Below are 18,686 nucleotides of genomic sequence, written 5' to 3'. Positions count from 1 at the left end.
GCCCAAGGTCACCCAGCTAGAAATTTATAGTGTTGTATTTTAGCACAGGTCTTCTTGACTGATCTCTGCACTCTATCTGATGAAGTCAGGGAACAATAATGTTGAGATTTGGGATGCTCAGGACTCCAAAATACCAAGACACTACATCCCGCTGAATGAATTCGACTCAAGCATTCTTTCAGCCAAAGTAAAACAAAGTGTATTAAATATTCAGTATATTGGGCTGACTCTTAAGAAGCCTAACCATTTGTGATACTTGTATTGACAAGAAGGCCAGACAGAATCTCAGCTAGACAGAATCAGAGATGAACTGAATCTGAGCACCTTCATGGAGGCAAGATGGAATTTATATACAGAAAGATGGGAAATATCTAGCAGTAGTCTAGTAATCTGGTAGAAGGGTTGTAAGTAGGATCTTGGTAGAACTGGGGTAACTGGTTGGATGGTTGTTGTCCTTCATTCTCAGAGAGGACCAAAATGAAATCACCATGATAAAGTGAAGCTTCATTGTGTCCAATTGTGGCTGATCAGACCAATATGAGTTCAGAATACTCTACTACAGGTTGGGGATAGGTAGTCTGTGTGAATGTTTGGGGTGGATACTCCAAATTTGTACATCCTACATTACTTTGTGTTGTCCCAATTCTGCTTTGCTCATACAGCAGAGCACCCTTTCTGATGTGGGCACTCGCTGCTGAGTGGTCTGTGCCAATGCCTTCCATGTTGCACAGTCAAATCCAAAGTTCTTGAGAGAGACCTTGAGAATGTCCTTGTATTGCTTCGTCTGACCACTATGTGATTGCCCGCCATATGTGAGTTTTCCATGACATAGTTGCTTTGGAAAGCATATATTTTGCATCTGAACAACGTGGCCAACCCATTGGAGCTGTACTCTATGAAGCATATTGTGAATGCTTAGCAGTTCAGCTCAAGCAAGGACTTCAGTGTCTGGTACCTTATCCTGCCAGGTGATCCTCAGAATTTTCCTAAGACAGTTTAAATGAAAGTGATTCACTTTCCTGGCATGGGGCTGGTAGGCTCTCTATGCTTCACAGGCATACAACAATGAGGTCAACACAACGGCTCTGTAGACCGTCAGTTTGGTAGTCAGTCTAATGTCTCTTCTCTCCTATACTTTCCTTTGGAACCTCCCAAACACTGAGCTAGCTCTGGCAATGCATGCATCAACCTCATTGACAATGTGTACATTCCTGGAAAGTACACTATCAAGGTAAGTGAACTCATACACAGCATTAAAAGCTTCTCCCTTTGTTGTAATCGATGGTTCCCTGTACGGATGGTGTGGTGGTGACTGATGGAGAACCTGTGTTTTCTTGGGTGTTAATTATTAGGCCAAAATTAGCACAGGCAGTAGAGAATTGATACATAATATGCTGCATCTCAGCTTCAGAGGTTGCATTGAATGAACAGTCATCTGCAAACAGAAAATCATGCACCAACACTCCCTCCACTTTGGTCTTGGCTTGTATCTTTTACAAATTGAAGAACTTACCACCAGTATGGTAGTTGACCTTGATGCCATGTTCATCCTTATTGAAAGCATTTGACAACATGGTTGAAAACGTCATGCTAAAAAGCATGAGAGCAAGTACACAGCTCTGTTTCACTCCATTAGTGACTGGGAAGGCATGAGAACATTTTCCACTATCCTAAACTTGGGCAAACATGCCATCATGAAATTGATGTACAATAGTGATGAAATTTTTCGTGCAGCCAAATTTTGACCTAATTTTCCATAAGCCATCACAAATAACATTGTCAAAACCTTGGTCAGATTTACAAACGCTGTGTACAGACCTCTGTTCTGCTCCTGGCATTTCTCCTGGAGTTCTTGGGCAGCAAACACCATATTTACTGTTCCTTGGCCCTTTCTGAAGCCACCATGGCTCTCAGATATATAACCATCCTCCAGGTGAAGGATCAGCCTATTAAGGAGGACTCCAACAAGAATTTTGCCAGCAGTGACTAAGAGAGAGACGCCGCTGTGATTTGTTGCAGTACAATCTATTCCCTTTTCCTTTATAGAGGTGGACAATAGAGGCATCATTGAACTCCTGGGAGATAACTTCCTCTTGCCATATAACCTGGAAAATTTCAGTCAGCTTTTGTATGAGCAATGATTCCCCTACCTTGTAACTCTCAGCTAGAATAGAATCAGCACCAGGTGCTTTGCCACATGAAAGGAGTCTAATGGCCCTCAAAACCTCCTCTTCAATTGGAAGGACTAACTTCCATTTAGTTAAACAGAAAACTGTATTGGTGATAAGAAGGTCACGTGATTAACAAGTCTTCAGCAAGAAATGATCATTGCTGTTGCTGTTTCCAACTCTATTCCTCCCTAGGACTCCCTGCCAAGTCTGGTAGTCTGAGTGTACTCTAGCATTAGTCACCCAGAATTATAAGCTTGTCCTCTTTTGGCACATCAATGATAAGGCTCTCTAGGTAATCATAAAATTTTTCTTTGACCTGATCAGGTTTTGTCATAGTTGAAGCACAGGCACTGATGATGGTGGCATAGCATTTTCCTGCGAGTGGCAATCACATTGTCATGAACCTGTCATTCATTCTTTTTGGCAGGCATACCAGTTTGCTGTCTAGATTATTTTTGATGGCAAAACTCACGCCAGCTTCACAGCGTTCACCTTCACTGCGCCTACTCCAGAAAAATGTGTATGCAGCTCCAACTTCAATAAGCTGTCCTTCATTTGCCAACCTTGTTTCACTCACGGCTACCATTTGGATGTGATATCTGTTGAGTTCTCTTGCAACAAGAGCAGTATATCTTTCACTTATACTGGATTTTGTGTTGTCTATAAGTGGGTGTACGTTCCATGTGCTAATGGTGAGTGGAATCATCTTTGCAGATGCTTTTGTACATTTTTTTGTGTTTTGACCACATAGTGGGAGTCCTATCTGACATGATAATCAGGCCAGGGTTGGGTAAGCAGACAATGTTTAGGGCACCTTTTCTAACCCCTTCTTCACACTGGGAGGTGAGCAGTGCAATCCTTAAAAGGCAGCTCAGATACCCAGGGGCCTTCTGAGTCCCACTACTGCTTCCAGTGAGAAATGACCCCATGGCCCAGGGCACCTGTGTGCAGGGTTGTGCCTACAGCTCCCAGTATATCCACACCTGCTGCTTCATCACTTCCTTGTTGGCACAGGACTTTGAGGAATAATAGTACAATGGTCTGGGCTATGTCTTTTGATTCATGTTTAATTGGATTTAAGTGAGGCAGAACTGCATGAAGTAATCAGCCTCCCTCTCTCTTCCAGGGCCATCATAGTCCAGTGGCAAGATAGAGTTAAGATAGCTGGCTATGTCTCAGGCTGCAGTGGCTGACCTTGGAGATTTAGGTGTCTAATTAAGCTCTAAGTGATCCACATCACCTGCTTCAACTGCCTTCATGGCCATTGGAACAAATTGTTCTCATCCACCTATTCCACCACAGGAAGTCTTCACATGTTTGGGGTAAATACCCCTCTCATTCACCAGTGTATTTGGTTACCCTCAACCTGGTTTGGCCAGTCTGCTGAAATGGTTTACCTTGGTGTGGCCACTGTGCATGCTGCAACTTCTTGGAGCCACAGGTGAACACCAAATTGAAAACAATCCCAAAAAGGGCTACGCAGTCATCACACCAAGGTACTTGTCCTCCCTGAACACACCCTACACCCTCAGATAATTGATAACAGATAATGGAGGGCCAGCCTAGGTTAAGGGTAATTTGTGTATGAAAAGCCAGATTAAGTGGAAAGATTCCAGGAGAGTTCGAAGAGGTTCTCAGAATGTGCATCTCATTATATTCATTTCCCCACTTAGTTGCCTCTAACTAGAGATGGTTCATCAAAGACTTGTTTGTCATTCTGTTTGGCAGATTCTTTTTCAGGAATGGGTTGTACTAAATGTTCCCTGAGGTATTTCTAACTTTAAAACTACATTATTGTGTTATGTAATTCAACCCATGCCTGAAAAAGAAACCCCAGGAAAAATATCTAACAAGTGGTAATCTAATCTCTGCTGGAAAACTCCCAATGGACATGTTTTGAATTTAGCCTGACTCAGACTAGTTAATGTTTAAAGTTGGAACAAAATGAGACTCTTGTAGCCTTTTCAATGATTAACCAAAAGATTTATTTAGCCATAGTAGGAGAGTATTCAAGAAGGACACACACTGTGAAAACTTTGAAGTGATTAATCTGAGGACATCTCCCTTGCATGAGTTACCCATTGTTTTCCACCAGCCAAGTAAGAGAAAAAGAGACAGAAGCAGAGACACAGAGAGAAAGAGAGATACTAAGCCAGAGACTCCTCTAGACCATGACATGATCTGGACAGATGTAGAGAGACCAGCAGAAAGAGCAGAAAGAGAGAGATAAAGGGAAATAGAGAGAGAGAAAGAGACAGAGAGAGAGAGAAAGAACTACAATTTATAGTTCATAGTTCAGTGATGAGAACAGAAATCTTTTCACATCATGTAGCTGTGGTACATAGGAAAGTTCTGTTTCCACAGATCTGTGACCTACTATGGTCAGGTTAAAGGTCAGAAACTTGTGCACAGACTTGTTTGAAGGAAAACCCATTAGAAAGGAGAACATGAAATCATGTGAAAATGGACAGTGTCATGGGAGATTCAAAATTCAGAACAGTATAAGAAGCTTCCATTGATCTGAACAAGTTGTCATCTTCTTTTAGCCTTATTGGATGCTACCCGTTCATTCAAGGGAATGAAAGTAGAAATCCATCCCTCCTCTGAACTTTATTCTAATAAAGTTTCCTTGATAGCTTTTTGTGTGTCAAGTATGTCTCTAACAATTTGGTGTCCAACATGGGACTTGACTCCATGACTTCAAAGAGTGAGGTGAAACATAGAGAGAGCACTCCTGTGAAAAACTTCTTTTTAATTCCCTGTATGTTAAATGTATTCCAATTCAAGCACATGACATTGGACCACAGGCAAGGAGTCCAAAGGAATTGTGGAGGAAACTTGCCAGCTGACCAGGGAAGCTAGTATACTAGGCAAAGATTTTTTTTCTGGTGGAGTGAAGTTTGGAGTGACTAACTCTTTGTTGGTCATATCCTTGTCCATAAGTTTCCTGGTTGGTTCTAAGCTAAGTAGTGAACTTGGACAGAAATCTCAAGGATTCGAGCAATGGCCGGGAGAAGAGGCCCTGGACATGTTGGGAGGATACTCTCAGGTCAAATCAATCAGAGTAAAAGGACTATGCTGGTTGATGGGGCCCACGGACTTTAGGCTCAACAGTGCCTGGCATTTTCTTAAGTTATCTGGTGTAGGGATAGATAAACAACCTCTAGGTTCTCAGGCAGTCAATTATTTAATCTTTTGAAACTTTGAAGTCTTCAGCCCAGGGAGACTGGCAATGCCCTGTCATCATTAAATTAAATTTAGGTCTCTGCCTGAATCAATATTGGCATATTTTAAGTTTTAGTATATCAGCATATTTTAAGCTAACCTGAGGAGAACAACTGTGATTTCAACCCTTTGTATATAGCCTGAAATTTTCAAAGGAGAAAGATATGGGTGGGGCAGAAGAGTATCCATATATTCTTTATCTTGTGCATTTATTCCTTCAAGGGGATTACGTCAAGTTATGGATGAAGTTTTCTTTTAAGTAGCAAGAGTTTTTGATTTAAAGAAAAAGGAGGACTAAAATGTTTCTCATGAGTGATTATAAATCGAGATGTAATATGATTCAAGTGAAAATCAGTCCTGAAGGAATAAAGAACAGCATCTGAGTGTGCTCTTCCTATCAGGATTCAGCAGAAAAAGATATTGCTATTTGCATTTATGATTGTAAAATGCTTGACACAAAGATGGATACATGTTAGATGCAACATTAGTCTAATGTAATTGTTAAAAATTTTAAATTTGGATTTTATTATATATATATATATATATATATGGTTTTAAAAGGATGTGATAAAAATTTCATGATTTGAAATTTATATTTGGTTACAAATAAGCAGCGATAATGCTGATGTTTGCTGTATAACAGTAGATTTAGCTTCTTTGCTTTGTTTAAGCTGGGATGGGAGTCAACTGCAGACAGTTATGGTTAAAATTTGGAAGAAGGCTGGATACTGAGTAAGGGGATTGAGAGGTTTGGAAAGATAATTGAAGGTTTGATTGAAAATATGAAAGACAGATAAGAAGGTTTGATGGATGGGTCAGTTTCAGATGGTTTTAGTAAGTCGTGAGGGTGCGAGAAAGTATTTTAAGAAGACAGAAAAATCATGTAACTTGATTTCATAATTAATGGCTCAATCAAATTTGAGTTGACTCTCTGATAGGATTTCAAGTCAATATTTATTTACTGTTTAACACCTTATGGGACTAGAATTTAAATTGTCCCTTTTCTTTTATAGCAAATTTCTATAATCAAAAAGTTATATTAAATGATTATCAGGTGATAGAATGGGTCCACGTGGTGGCAATGAGATGAATTTCTGTGCAAGGTGATGTGAAAAAACCTGAATGGATAATGGGTTGCTTCAAATTTTAAATATATAATGTACATTGTTGAAATAGTAATTTATCTAAATGTTGTCATATTAGGAATTGCATTGTTAAATTAATGATGAATAGGTTAAGAAGCTATTATGAATTCTGTGTAAGAGTTTTTGTGTTGTAGAATTTTTATCCAAAAAATAAGAATCTTTGAATGTATATACACATATACATACATATGTGTGTGTGTATGTGTGAGTATGTGTGATTTTCAATTCTACTTCTAAGGAAGTTTTAACTAAAATTGTTTTTGCTACAAATGAAGCATGTACAAAAGTATGTTTGTGAAAGGAAACTTGGTAATTATGCAAAGACCTGGATTTTAGATCTTTTCTTTAATTTTTGTCAGGTTCAAGAGAATTTTTTGATAAATTGTAAACTGTTTTTAAGGGAAGAAAAATTTTTTTGTATGAAGAAATGTTTTGTAAAATCTTTTTTATGAGTTTTGGAAGGCCAACCAAGTTTATATTTGTAAGCTAATTTGCTATATAAAGGTTTTAGGTTTGGAAAATAAGGGACAAGATAAAGGAGACAAGGAGCTTTATCACTTCAGGAATCTCTGTGATAAATTTAAGATAGCCTTACGGTCATCTCCTCATTCATCTTGAAAGTCCAGTGATTATTATAGAAGGATGTCTTAAGATCTAATCTGAACTCAGAGCTACTCAGAGAAAAGATGTTAACTCTTTCCTATTTTCAAAGGAAAGAAAGGAGGGGCATCAGCCCCACCCTGGGTCCCTAAGGCTGAAAAAGCCTGAAAGCATCACCAACATGGCTATAGCATCTGAGTCTAGCAAGCAGTGGCATCTCAGACTTGGGTGAATGCACTTTGTTATAAGCTATAGTGTTTATGGATTGTGTAAACTTTTTGTAAATGGAGTTTCTTAATAAGGAACCTGTTTTGGTGATAAATAATCTCTAGTGATTGGATGTTAGGACATTAAGATCTAAGATGTAAGCCCTGGTAAAATTTTTTATTAGTAAAAGCTGTCATCTGATGCAAAGGCCTCTGGGACCATTACTAATTGTGTTCTGCTACTTAGAGAGGAATGTGATTATTGCAGGAAGAAGTTTGCCTCAGGGGACAATCCCATCGTCAGCCTGGGATAGGATCCTTCTGGCTCAGTTTACCCATTGTGTTCCTCTGAAAACCCCCACGTTTGAGACCCACATGACTGTAGTGCCCCAGAAACCATAGTCTCCTTTCCCAACTCCTGATTGTCACTGGTGCTGACAAGCCTTAGTATTTCATTGCTCAGTGTCCCAAGTCCATGGGTCTTATGATATGACCCAAAGCCTTTTAATTACCTATCATTTAATCCATCCCTAGGGATTTCAGTTCAGAGTGGGAATGTTGGCTGTGCATGGTAACAGAATAAACTGTGGTCAAGAGAATGGACTGAGCAATGGGGAACCCTGTTTCTGGTCTAAGCCTCAACATTGACTGATTATATGACCTGAAGTCTTAGGAATTTCTTAGGACTGGCATAGTAGAAGAACTTACCAGGCTCCACAGTCACATATGGACCATGACCAAAGACCAAAGACCCACTCTCCTTGCACAATGGTATTGACTACAATATCTGAGGCCCAGGCCCTCAATCTGTAGCAGATTCAGCTGCCAGTATCCTCCCTGGAGATGGTGATTTGGTCTTCAGTGGTATCTGCAGAACTACTGTTGAGACTGGTTAAACACAGTGGGGCACGGCCAGGGGTGAAAAGGTACCAACCAAATTTCCTTGTCTTGAAGTGGAAACCAGTTGTTTGGCATTTGAGTTTGAGGGTCCTTCTAGCTTGGTAGGGGCCTCCTGATTCCATCAACACTGTCTGTTCCATTTAATGAATCAAAGATTGAGGTAGTGTAAGTAGGGAGAGTCCATCTGTGCCTCCTCCTGGGAGATAGAGCTTTGATTCTCATGAAATCACTTATACCCCAAACCCAACACATCTCCTCATCTCTACTCCAGACCTAGGTAGGGTAGGTTGGCAATGGCAACAGGAAAGGTCAAGGTTTTTGTTAGGATCTGGGAAATCACAGGGGTCCTGGGTTCATAAGAGTTGTCCCTGAATCCAGAGGCTTCCAAGATTATCAGAGGCTCTGAGTATCAGAAGATTTTGAAGGTTAGGGAGATAGGGGTGTGTTGGGGGTGTAAGCTCAGTTCCATGTGGACAGTCTCGGGGCGGGTAAAGGTGAGGACTTCTAAACCTTAGAGTTCTCATGAGGCGCCCCAGGGAACAGCAGGGAATTGAGGTGTGAGACCGAGCTATCTCGTGCATTTCCACCTCTTCCCGTGAGAAAAGTGCTGGGAGAGAGCATCCCCGCCCTTGAGATCAGCCCAGATCTGAGCACACCTATTGTTATCTAACAGGCACGGTATTCAGGTGCAAACTACGTGGCCGGAGAGCTTAAGTAGGGTCAGGAAAGCCTGAAGGCTCTTAGCGCTGAGGGACCCTTACAGGACAGAAGGCCCCTCTCCCCTCTCTCCCCACTTCCACTTCTGCTTTCATTCTCTTACTGTAAGATCTTTGCCTCCTTGGGAGATTTCCCTCTCTCCTAAGGAAGAGTTCCCCCTGCACATGTAACCAAGACCCTGAATAAAGCCTAACCCTTGTTCGACTCTGGAAAGTCTCTTCTCTCATACGTTTATCCGGTTTGGCCAGCTGAAGACCTGCGATAGGTAAGGTAAGACTCGGGTAGCCCTCAGGCCTCTAGGCCTGGCAGGGGTGCATAGGTTTGGGGAAATGACAGTATTGGGAGTCCTGGAGTGATCACAAGAGAGGGTCTATCTGAAAATAGTGTTAACCAAAGAAATTCACCACCACTACTCCAGGTTGCCTGGAACCATCAACCCAACCCAAAGTTCCCCTCCATACTCCTAATAGTTCTCTTGGAGTTCAATGGAAGAAGATCCTCCTGACAAGCTTTCCCCACTTTGGCACATATTCCCTGAAAACATGGAAACTTACATGGTAACACGGTCACTTCTGTTGTAGGACTAAAATTTTCCCAGTGAGTTAACTCATGGTGATAAAGACTGTCTCCAGAGAATAGTCCTTAGAAGGGTGGAGGAATATGAAGGGAACAGGAAGTGATGTGAGAGTCCCTGGAGTTAAGACCATGAGAACTCATCCACATCATGAAGCCCAGGGGTAGGTCTTCAGGTAAGTGTAAGGGACCTCAGAATATATATCCTAAAACAACTTCATAGCAAGGCTCCAGACAGGCTAGACATTTGGAAAGGGTTTCACTTTTGCAAAGCCTTAGACCAGTCCTCCATATAACTTCTGGAGTGACTGCATTAGAGTTTTACCCTTGGTCCTTAACACCTCAATTGTGTGAGATTGATTGATCTATCTTTGGGCTAAGCCATGAAATACAGGAAAAGACTTGAAAGGAACAGCACCCTGGGATTCATTAGGAGATCTGGACATGGACTGAACAACAGTCAAGAAGTACTGAAGAACCTCAAGAACCTCAAGAACCAACTATGGTCGACCAGAGATGACTAAGCTACATGTCTCTTCTGGACCTTGTCTTGGTGGACACCTGTCCAACCTATAGTTGACTAATGTCTCAAGAAGTGGGGATTTGTTGGATATTTGCAAACTCCCTGGGGAGTTTGAGAACATTTGAGCCAACTAATCCTCCCAAGACATTTCGAAATATTTGGAGAAACCACTGATGGGACCCTGATTTTCCTGCAAAAATTCTGCAGATGCTCATGGAGTATTCAGGAAGGATTTTATAATTTGTTTCATGTGTTCCAGGTCATCAGGAGTTCAGTTCTCATCCTGGACTTCTTTTTTCTTCTCAAAAAATTTTATGGATACCTATTTTGTGATGCAATGATTTTCTTTTTTAACATTCCTTTTTTAGATCTTGAGGTCCAAATTTCTTTCTCCCTCCTACTCCTTCCCTATACATTAAGGAGACAAGAAATATGCTATAAGTTACACATATGAAATTATGCAAAACATATTTCCATATTAGCCATGTTTAAAAAAGTAAAACAAAGAAAGTTTAAAAAGCATGCCTCAATCTGCAGAGCTCATCAGTTCCCTCTTTGGAGGTAGATAACATTTTTCATCATGAGTCCTTTGGAATTATCCAGTAGCATTGAAATGGCCAAAGTGTCTGTCAGGACTACACAATACATGGTCCACTGGCCACTTGTGGCCTGCCAACAGATTTAGGGTGGACCTTGAAACATATAGAGAATATAAAAGAAAGTAAAGATGTAATGAGTGCTTTACCCATGTCACATTTAACTCAATTTCCACTAATCACTACCATGCCTCTCACATGACTGGGTAGGTGAGTTACCACTATGTGCTTTCTCCTGTTTGTCACATGATCTGTGTCAACCAACCATTGTCAGTCTTTCTCTAGACTGAGAGAAGCAAGGTCATATCTTTTCATATTTCTCTAGCCTGAGTGGAGCAAGGTCATAATTTTGGTAACAACCAGTGTTGAACAGGGCCTAAGTGAATGTAGCCACATGCCAACACAGTTGAAACCTGCTCTGAGATGAGTGGCAAAAACACCAAGGCTTCTTTCCTTCCCGTGCTGTGAAGCCACCATTGAAGTTGACATGAGTGTCTAGTGCCCTTTCCAAGATTCAGCACTCAGTTCAGTATTTCTTTGCATGTGAGTATTTGCTGTGGAGATTTTTTAGTTCTAATATTAAAGCTTTTGGGAGTCACTGTAAAATCAGTGACAAAAAGAAATGAAAAGATTGACTCATAACACAGAATGTTTAATCTGGAGTGTACAAACAGATAATTGTTTACTTACATGAGAAAAAAATATTTTGCCTTGTTTGCCAAGACACAATAGCCATTCTGAAGGAATATAATCTTTCTCATCATTTCAAATCAAAACATTCCGACTTAAGCAAGCTGGACACCAATGAAAAGTAAATTAAAGCATCTAAATTGTTTTTTTTTATTTAAATTTTTATTTATTTATTTAACTTTTAACATTCATTTTCACAAAATTTTGGGTTCCAAATTTTCTCCCCATTTCTCCCCTCCCCCCACCCCAAAACGCTGAACATTCTAATTGCCCCTACCACCAATCTGCCCTCTCTTCTAATATCCCTCTCTTCCCTTGTGCCCATCTTCTCTTTTGTCCTTTCTATACCCCATTACCTGTATTTCCTATTTCCTAGTACCAAGAACAATACTCAACAGTTGTTCCTAAAACTTTGACTTCCAACTGTATGGGCTGCTGTGCACCCTCTGTGGCTGCTGCCTGCTGCCGGAGCTATGGGAAGACCCTTCTTTCCTGAGAGTATAATGCTCATCTTTTCTTATGGAACAATACTATTACATGACATTAGTATAGCACAATTTGTTCAGCCATTCCTCAGTTGGTGGGCATTGCCTTAATTTCTAGTTCTTTGGCACCACGAAAAGAGCTGTTATGATTACTTTTGCACATTGGAACCCTACTCTCTGGGATACAGACTTAGTAAGGGTTTTGCTGGGTCAAAGGGTATGGACACTTTTATAATCCTTTGGACTCTATGATAATTTCTTGAAAGATGCTTTCTAGGTTCTTTTTTTTTTTGATCATGGCTTTCAGGAAGTCTAATAATTTTTAATTATCTCTTTTGGATTTGTTTGTCAGGTCAGTTGTTTTTTAAGAGAGACATTTCAAATTGTATTCTATTATTTCATTCTTTTGGCTTTGTTTTATTCTTTCTAGATTTCTCATAAAGTCATTAGCTTGTATTTTTCTCCATTCTAATTTTTAAGGAATTATTTTCTTGGAGGCTTACTTATTGAAAGTGTTCCTTTGGAGAGATGTGACTATGAATAACTGCTAAGGAGCGCCCTTTCCCTCCCTGCCCCCAGTTTTGAAAACCCAGATGTTGGTACTTCTCTCTCTGGTAACAACGTGCAATTTTATTTGTTGCTGAAGACACAAAATAGAGTGATTCACAGGATGTAAATAATGAACAATCCCTTCAGAAATGGTTATTAGAGGCATCAGAAAATCCTGTGGCAGGATTCTTGTTTTGCCTAAACTCAGATATAGGTAACAGCCCTGAGTGGCAATCCCAGGGCAAGTAGGAGCACTAGCACAGCAGAGCTTCTGGCAGCAGTAAAGGGGGGACCCTTCTGACAGTTTCAGGGCAGAAACGAGTGCTTGTGGTTGTTCATAGATGAGAACACTGGCCAGGAGGTAAGTAAACACTGTCTTCTTAGATCATAACACCTCGGAAGAATTGAAAACTTATAAGGCACGAAAAGCATCTGGATAAGCATAATAAAAAGATCAACAAAAAAAGAAATATAGAACTGAACTAATTTCTGGAGAAGCTAAGCAAAAGACTTATACTGTCTTCTAAATAATACAGCAAAATAATATAGATATTTCTCTACACCACGTGGAACTTCTACAAAAATTGACCATGTATTAGGGCACAGTAACTTTGCAAACCAATGTAAAAAATCAGAAATAATCCATATATTTGTACAGCCCATGATAGAATTTAAATAAGAGTTAGTTCAAGGACCGCAAACAAAAGGGACAGACCCAAGTGGAGACATAAAAATAAAATCTCACTTAATGAGTAGTTTAAAGAACAAATTAGAGAAACAGAGATAACTAATAACCATGTCAAAGAATATTATAATGAAGAATGGAAATGTCAAAGTATTTTGGATGCAGCTAATGTGGTCCTTGGAGGAAATCATATACTTACAATCACATGTTAACAAAATAGAGGACTAATAAACCAAATATGCATTTTGAAGACTAGTAACCCAAGAAAAAAATATTAAAATAAACACAGAAAAGGATATATTAAGTATTAGAGGGGTAAATAGATAATTTGTAAAGATGATATAGAAAACTAAAAGCTAGTTCTTTGAAAAGACAAAATAAACTCTTATCTAATAAGGCTTTAAAAAAGAAGGTTAGAAAATAAACCCACACAAATCTTCTGCTTTTCTATCTATTACTAAAAAAGACAAACAGCAAGAGATAGAAAGATAAATCCCATTTAAAACTATGTTAAACACTATTAAATATGTGGGAGTCTACCTGTCCAAACAAATCCAAGGACTGTATGAACAAAATTACAAAATACTTTTCACAGAAATAAAGTCAGATCTAAGCAAGTGGAAAAACATCAGTTGCTTATGGGTAGGCCGAACCTATATAATAAAAATTACAATTCTACCTAAATTAATTTAATTATTCAATACTGTACCAATAAAACTATTAGTTAATTATTTTCTAGAGCTAGAAAAAATAATATCAAAGTTCATCTGGAAGAACAAAAGGTCCAGAATATCAAGGGAACTAATGAAAAGAAATGGTAGGCAATATGGCTTAGCCCTGCCAGATTTCTAATTGTATTATAAAGCAGCAGTTATCAAAACCACTTGGTACTGGCTAAGAAATAGAAAGGTAAACCAGTGGAATAGGTTAGGTACTCAAGACACAGTAGCCAATGAATATAGCAATCTACTGTTTGATAAACCCAAGGACCCCAGCTTCTGGGACAAGAATTCACTGTTTGACAAAAATTGCTGAGAAAACTGGAAAACAGTGTGGCAGAAATTAGCCATAGAGCAATGCCTGACCCCATAAACAAGAATAAAGTCCAAATGGGTACATGATCTGGGTATAAAGACTGATACTATTAATGTATTGTGGAGCAAGGAATAGCGTATTTATCAGATTTATGGAGAAGGGAAGAATTTTTGACTAAACGAAAGAAAGCTTTATGAAGTGCAAAATGGATAATTTTGATAACATTAAACTGAAAACTTTTTGCACAACCAAATACAATGCATCCAAGATTTGGAGGGATGCAGAAAACTGAAAAAGAATTTTTGCAATTAGTGCCTGTGATAAAGGCCTCATCTCTAAAATATATAGAGAACTGAACCAAATGTACAAGAATGCAAGTCATTCCCCAACTGATAAATGGTCAAAGAATATGAACAGGCAGTTTTCAGAGGAAGAAATTAAAGACACTTACAGTCATATGAAAAAATGCTCTAAATCACTGTTGATTAGAGACATGCAAGTCAAAACAACTCTGAGATCCCACACCACACCTATCAGATTGGCTAACATGACAAAACAGGAAGATGATAAATATTGGAGAAGATGTGGGAGGGTTGGAACACTAATTCATTGTTGGTGGAGCTGTGAGCTGATCCAACCATTCTGGAGAACAATTTAGAACTATGCCCAAAGGGCTACAAAAGTGTGCACACCCTTTGACCCAGAAGTACTGCTTCTAGGACTGTATGCCCAAGACATGATAAAAATTGGAAAGGGTCCTAGATGTGCAAATATATTTATAGCAGCACTTGTTGTGGTAGCCAAAACTGGAAATCAATAGGATGTCCATCAATTGAGGAATGGCTGAATAAATTGTGGTATGTGAATGCAATGGAATGCTATTGTACTATGAGAAATGATGAACAGTGAGACTTCAGAGAGGCCTGGAAAGATTGTATGATCTGATACTGAAGGAAAGGAGTAGAACTAGGAGAATCAGTAACCAGTAACCAGTACTGGAGAACTAGTAACAACTACAGTGTGAGAGAATTTTTTCTGGTAGACTTAGACCTTCATTGCAATGCAAGGAATTAAAAAATTCCCAATGGTCTTTTAAGGCAAAATGCCTTCCACATCCAGACAAAGCACTATGGAAATTTTTCACAGAATGCAGCAGACCATTTTCTTTTGTATTGTGTTTTGGTTTGTTTTATGATTTCTCCCATTCATTTTAATTCCTTTATACAACACGACTAAGGTAAAAATGTGAAAAATAAAGAAATAAATACTTGTTGACTTGATGACTACAATTCTTTGCTTCTCTGGAGACTCAGAACAGTCCTCTCTAAAGGCATTGGCTCTTTAATCAATTGGGTAATAAGAAGTCATACAGACTTTGGTGAGAATGAAATGTAATTCAATAATCTTATTAACCAGCTACTACGTACAAATTCTAAGCTAGGTGCAGGAAGTGCAAGATAGAAATTACAAGCAAGGATTTCTCAGAGATTTCATTAGCTCCCATGGTTTCAGAAATCGTATCTACATAGACAATCCAAAGTCTAGTTATCCATTCCTAATTATTGCCTACAGCACACCTCTGTCTCATCTCTTATAGGTATCTCAAATTCAATGTGTCCAAAATGAGTTCATTATCTTTCACCCTAAACCTATCTTTACTCCAAGTTTTCATAGGAAGGACGGGACCACCATCCTTCCAGTAAACCGAGTCAACAGTTTTGAAGTCATCTTTGACTATTCCCTCTTACTTACCACCTCCTTCCCTTGAACACATCCAATTAGTTGCCAAGACTTATAGAATCTATTTCACAACATCTCTCAGTATGTTGCCTTCTCTCACAGTTTCCATCATAGTTCAGTTCCTCATCATTTCTCAAGTACATCATTTCTTTTTTTAAACAATGTTTTACTTTTTCCAATTATATGTAAAGACAAATTTTAACACTCATGTTTTAAAAATTTTGAGTTCCAAATTTTTGCTTTCCTTTCTCTAAGACAGTAAGCAATTTGACATAAATTATACATGTGCAATCATGTAAGACTTATTTCCATATAAGTCAGGTTGTGAAAAGGAAGAAACAGACCAAAAGAAAAGAATCATAAAAAAAATAAGTGAAAATAGTATGCTTCAATCTGAATACAGACTCAACCAGTTCTTTCTCTGGAGTGGATAACATTTTTCCACATGAGTCCCTTGGAATTGTCTTGGATCATTGTACAGTGTTGCTATTACTGTGTACAATGTCCTAGTGGTTCTGGTTTTTTCACTTTGCATCATCAATTACACTATGTCAACAACCTCATAATTGTTCTCCCTACCTTCCCTCTCCAATTTATCCTCCACAGAGCTGCCACAGACAGGAACACTGCTAAAACACGAATCCGACTTTGTCACCTTATTATTCAATAACCTTCAGTAGCTCCGTATTGCCTCTAAGATAAAACATAGGATCCTCATCCAGTCATTTAAAGCCTTCCATGGCATGGTTTCCAACTGTCTTTTCAGTCTTATTTCATATCTCTCACCTTTTCACCCAATTTCTTCTTTTGAAATTGGTTGCTGGCATAATACGCAAAGAGATACAGCTTATGTTATCCAGAAAATGTAAGGGAGGCTAACAGGTGATTAGAAATAACAAGTGAGAAGAATGATCTTGGGATCATGCTTAGGGCAGACACCAAAATGGAGATTCTCTAGCCCAGCATTACCTAGAACAGAATCACATTCAACATTGGCTCTGTAATATTTATAAATCAGTCAAACAGTATTTACTTCATGTCCCTTGAGATGCTGAGTAATATGCCCAGCCTTTAAACAAATGTTATGAAAAACATCAGAAGACAAGACTCAGATGTGGTAAACTGAGATTACTGTGAATGAATGGGAGTTCAACATGTTCTTAGGTTTAGATCTAGAATGAACAGCTGATTTTCATGCATGTCACCTGTTACTGTCCCTTATGAGGACCCTAAAAGCCTATTGTGTTGCTGCTGTACATGACTACCTCTGTTTTTTTGCCGTTAGATATGTCACCTCCACAAGGTTTCTAGAAAACTGAAAGTGAATCAGCTTCAGTAAAGAGATAGGTGACAAGGAGATGGATAGACTCAGTTAGTCAATCTAGTCTGTCCCTTCTTTCAGAATCCTCACTTAATTTGCAACCATATACAGTCTCACTGTCTTTATGAAAAAGCATTTATGAAGTATGTGGCTTTGTACCAAGTGTTGCTTTAAAAGAATTACATAAATATAGTCCATGACCTCCAGGAGGTCACAATCTAAGAGCACACTGACACAGGCAAATAAATAAAAATATTATTGGTACAATAATACTGAGAGTATCTGGTATTTTATATATATGATTTCTTTTGACCTTCATAGTTTAGGACCTTGATCCCAACTCCTCTGGCCTCTCTGAGAGGTTGCTCCTTCAATAATTTTCCCCTCCACAACTGTTAATCTTTAGCCTCTCCTTACCTGTCGTTTCCTTCCCTGCTGCTTTAAAAAATGCCCAGCTTTCACCAATCCTTACAACCAAAAACTGTACCAATCTCTCAAGTCAGTAGCCCATATTCCTACTCTCTATTATGGTGAAACTGACTCCAATCATATCTTCTCTCACTTCTCAGTCCTATTTCTTTTTTTCTCAAATTTATTTATGTATTTTTAGTTTTCAAGATTCATTTCAACAGGATTTTGAGTTTCAAATTTTATCCCCATCTCTCCCCTCCCCCCACCCCAAAATACCATACATTCTGATTGCCTCTTCCCCCAATCAGCCCTCCCTTCTATCACCCCCTTCCCTTCCCTTATCCCCATGTTCTCTCTTTTCTTGTAGGGCAAGATAGGTTTGTATACTCCATTACCTGTATTTCTTATTTCCCAGTTATATGCAAAAATAATTCTCAATATCCATTCAGTTTCAAAGAAGACCAATGACATCACAAGGATGAAATCTTAATTCGAACATGAATTAGATTTCAGTGAGGCAGAGTTGCATAAAGCGATCAGCCTTACTATCTTCCAGAGTCATTGAAGCCCAGTAGTAAGACAAAAGTCAATATGACTGGTGATGACCTGGAATGCAGTGAATGACCTTGGCATCTTCAATATCTGACCAAGTTCTAACTGCTCCATCGTAACTGTTTCAGTCACCTTCATGGGCATTGGAACAAATTATTTTCATCTCAAGAACATTTTATTCCACTGGGAGAAGTCTTCACATGCTTCGAATAGATATTCTTCTAACTCACCAATGGGTTTGAGGCCTGTAGGTAACCCTCAATCTGGTTTAGATCATCTGTCAAGACAGTGTTACTAAGGTGTGGCCACCACTTGCTACAACTTTTGGATCCACCAGTGAAAGTTGGGTGACAAGGAGACAGCAAACATGGATAAACAGCTCTGAAAAGCATTTGAAGCATGTGACAAATCCTAACATCAAAGATACTAGTTCCCCCAAACATCCCAGACTCCCTTTGAGCTTAGGTAGTAGGTGTATTATTAGAGAAAAGAAGCAGATGTGAGAGATGTGGAGAGATGATGCATGATTAGAGAGAAGACAGATCTGAGAGATGTTGTGGAG

Source organism: Notamacropus eugenii, chromosome 4 (genome assembly GCF_028372415.1).
Source record: "Notamacropus eugenii isolate mMacEug1 chromosome 4, mMacEug1.pri_v2, whole genome shotgun sequence".
Classification (NCBI taxonomy): domain Eukaryota; kingdom Metazoa; phylum Chordata; class Mammalia; order Diprotodontia; family Macropodidae; genus Notamacropus; species Notamacropus eugenii.
This window is presented reverse-complemented; position numbering follows the sequence as displayed.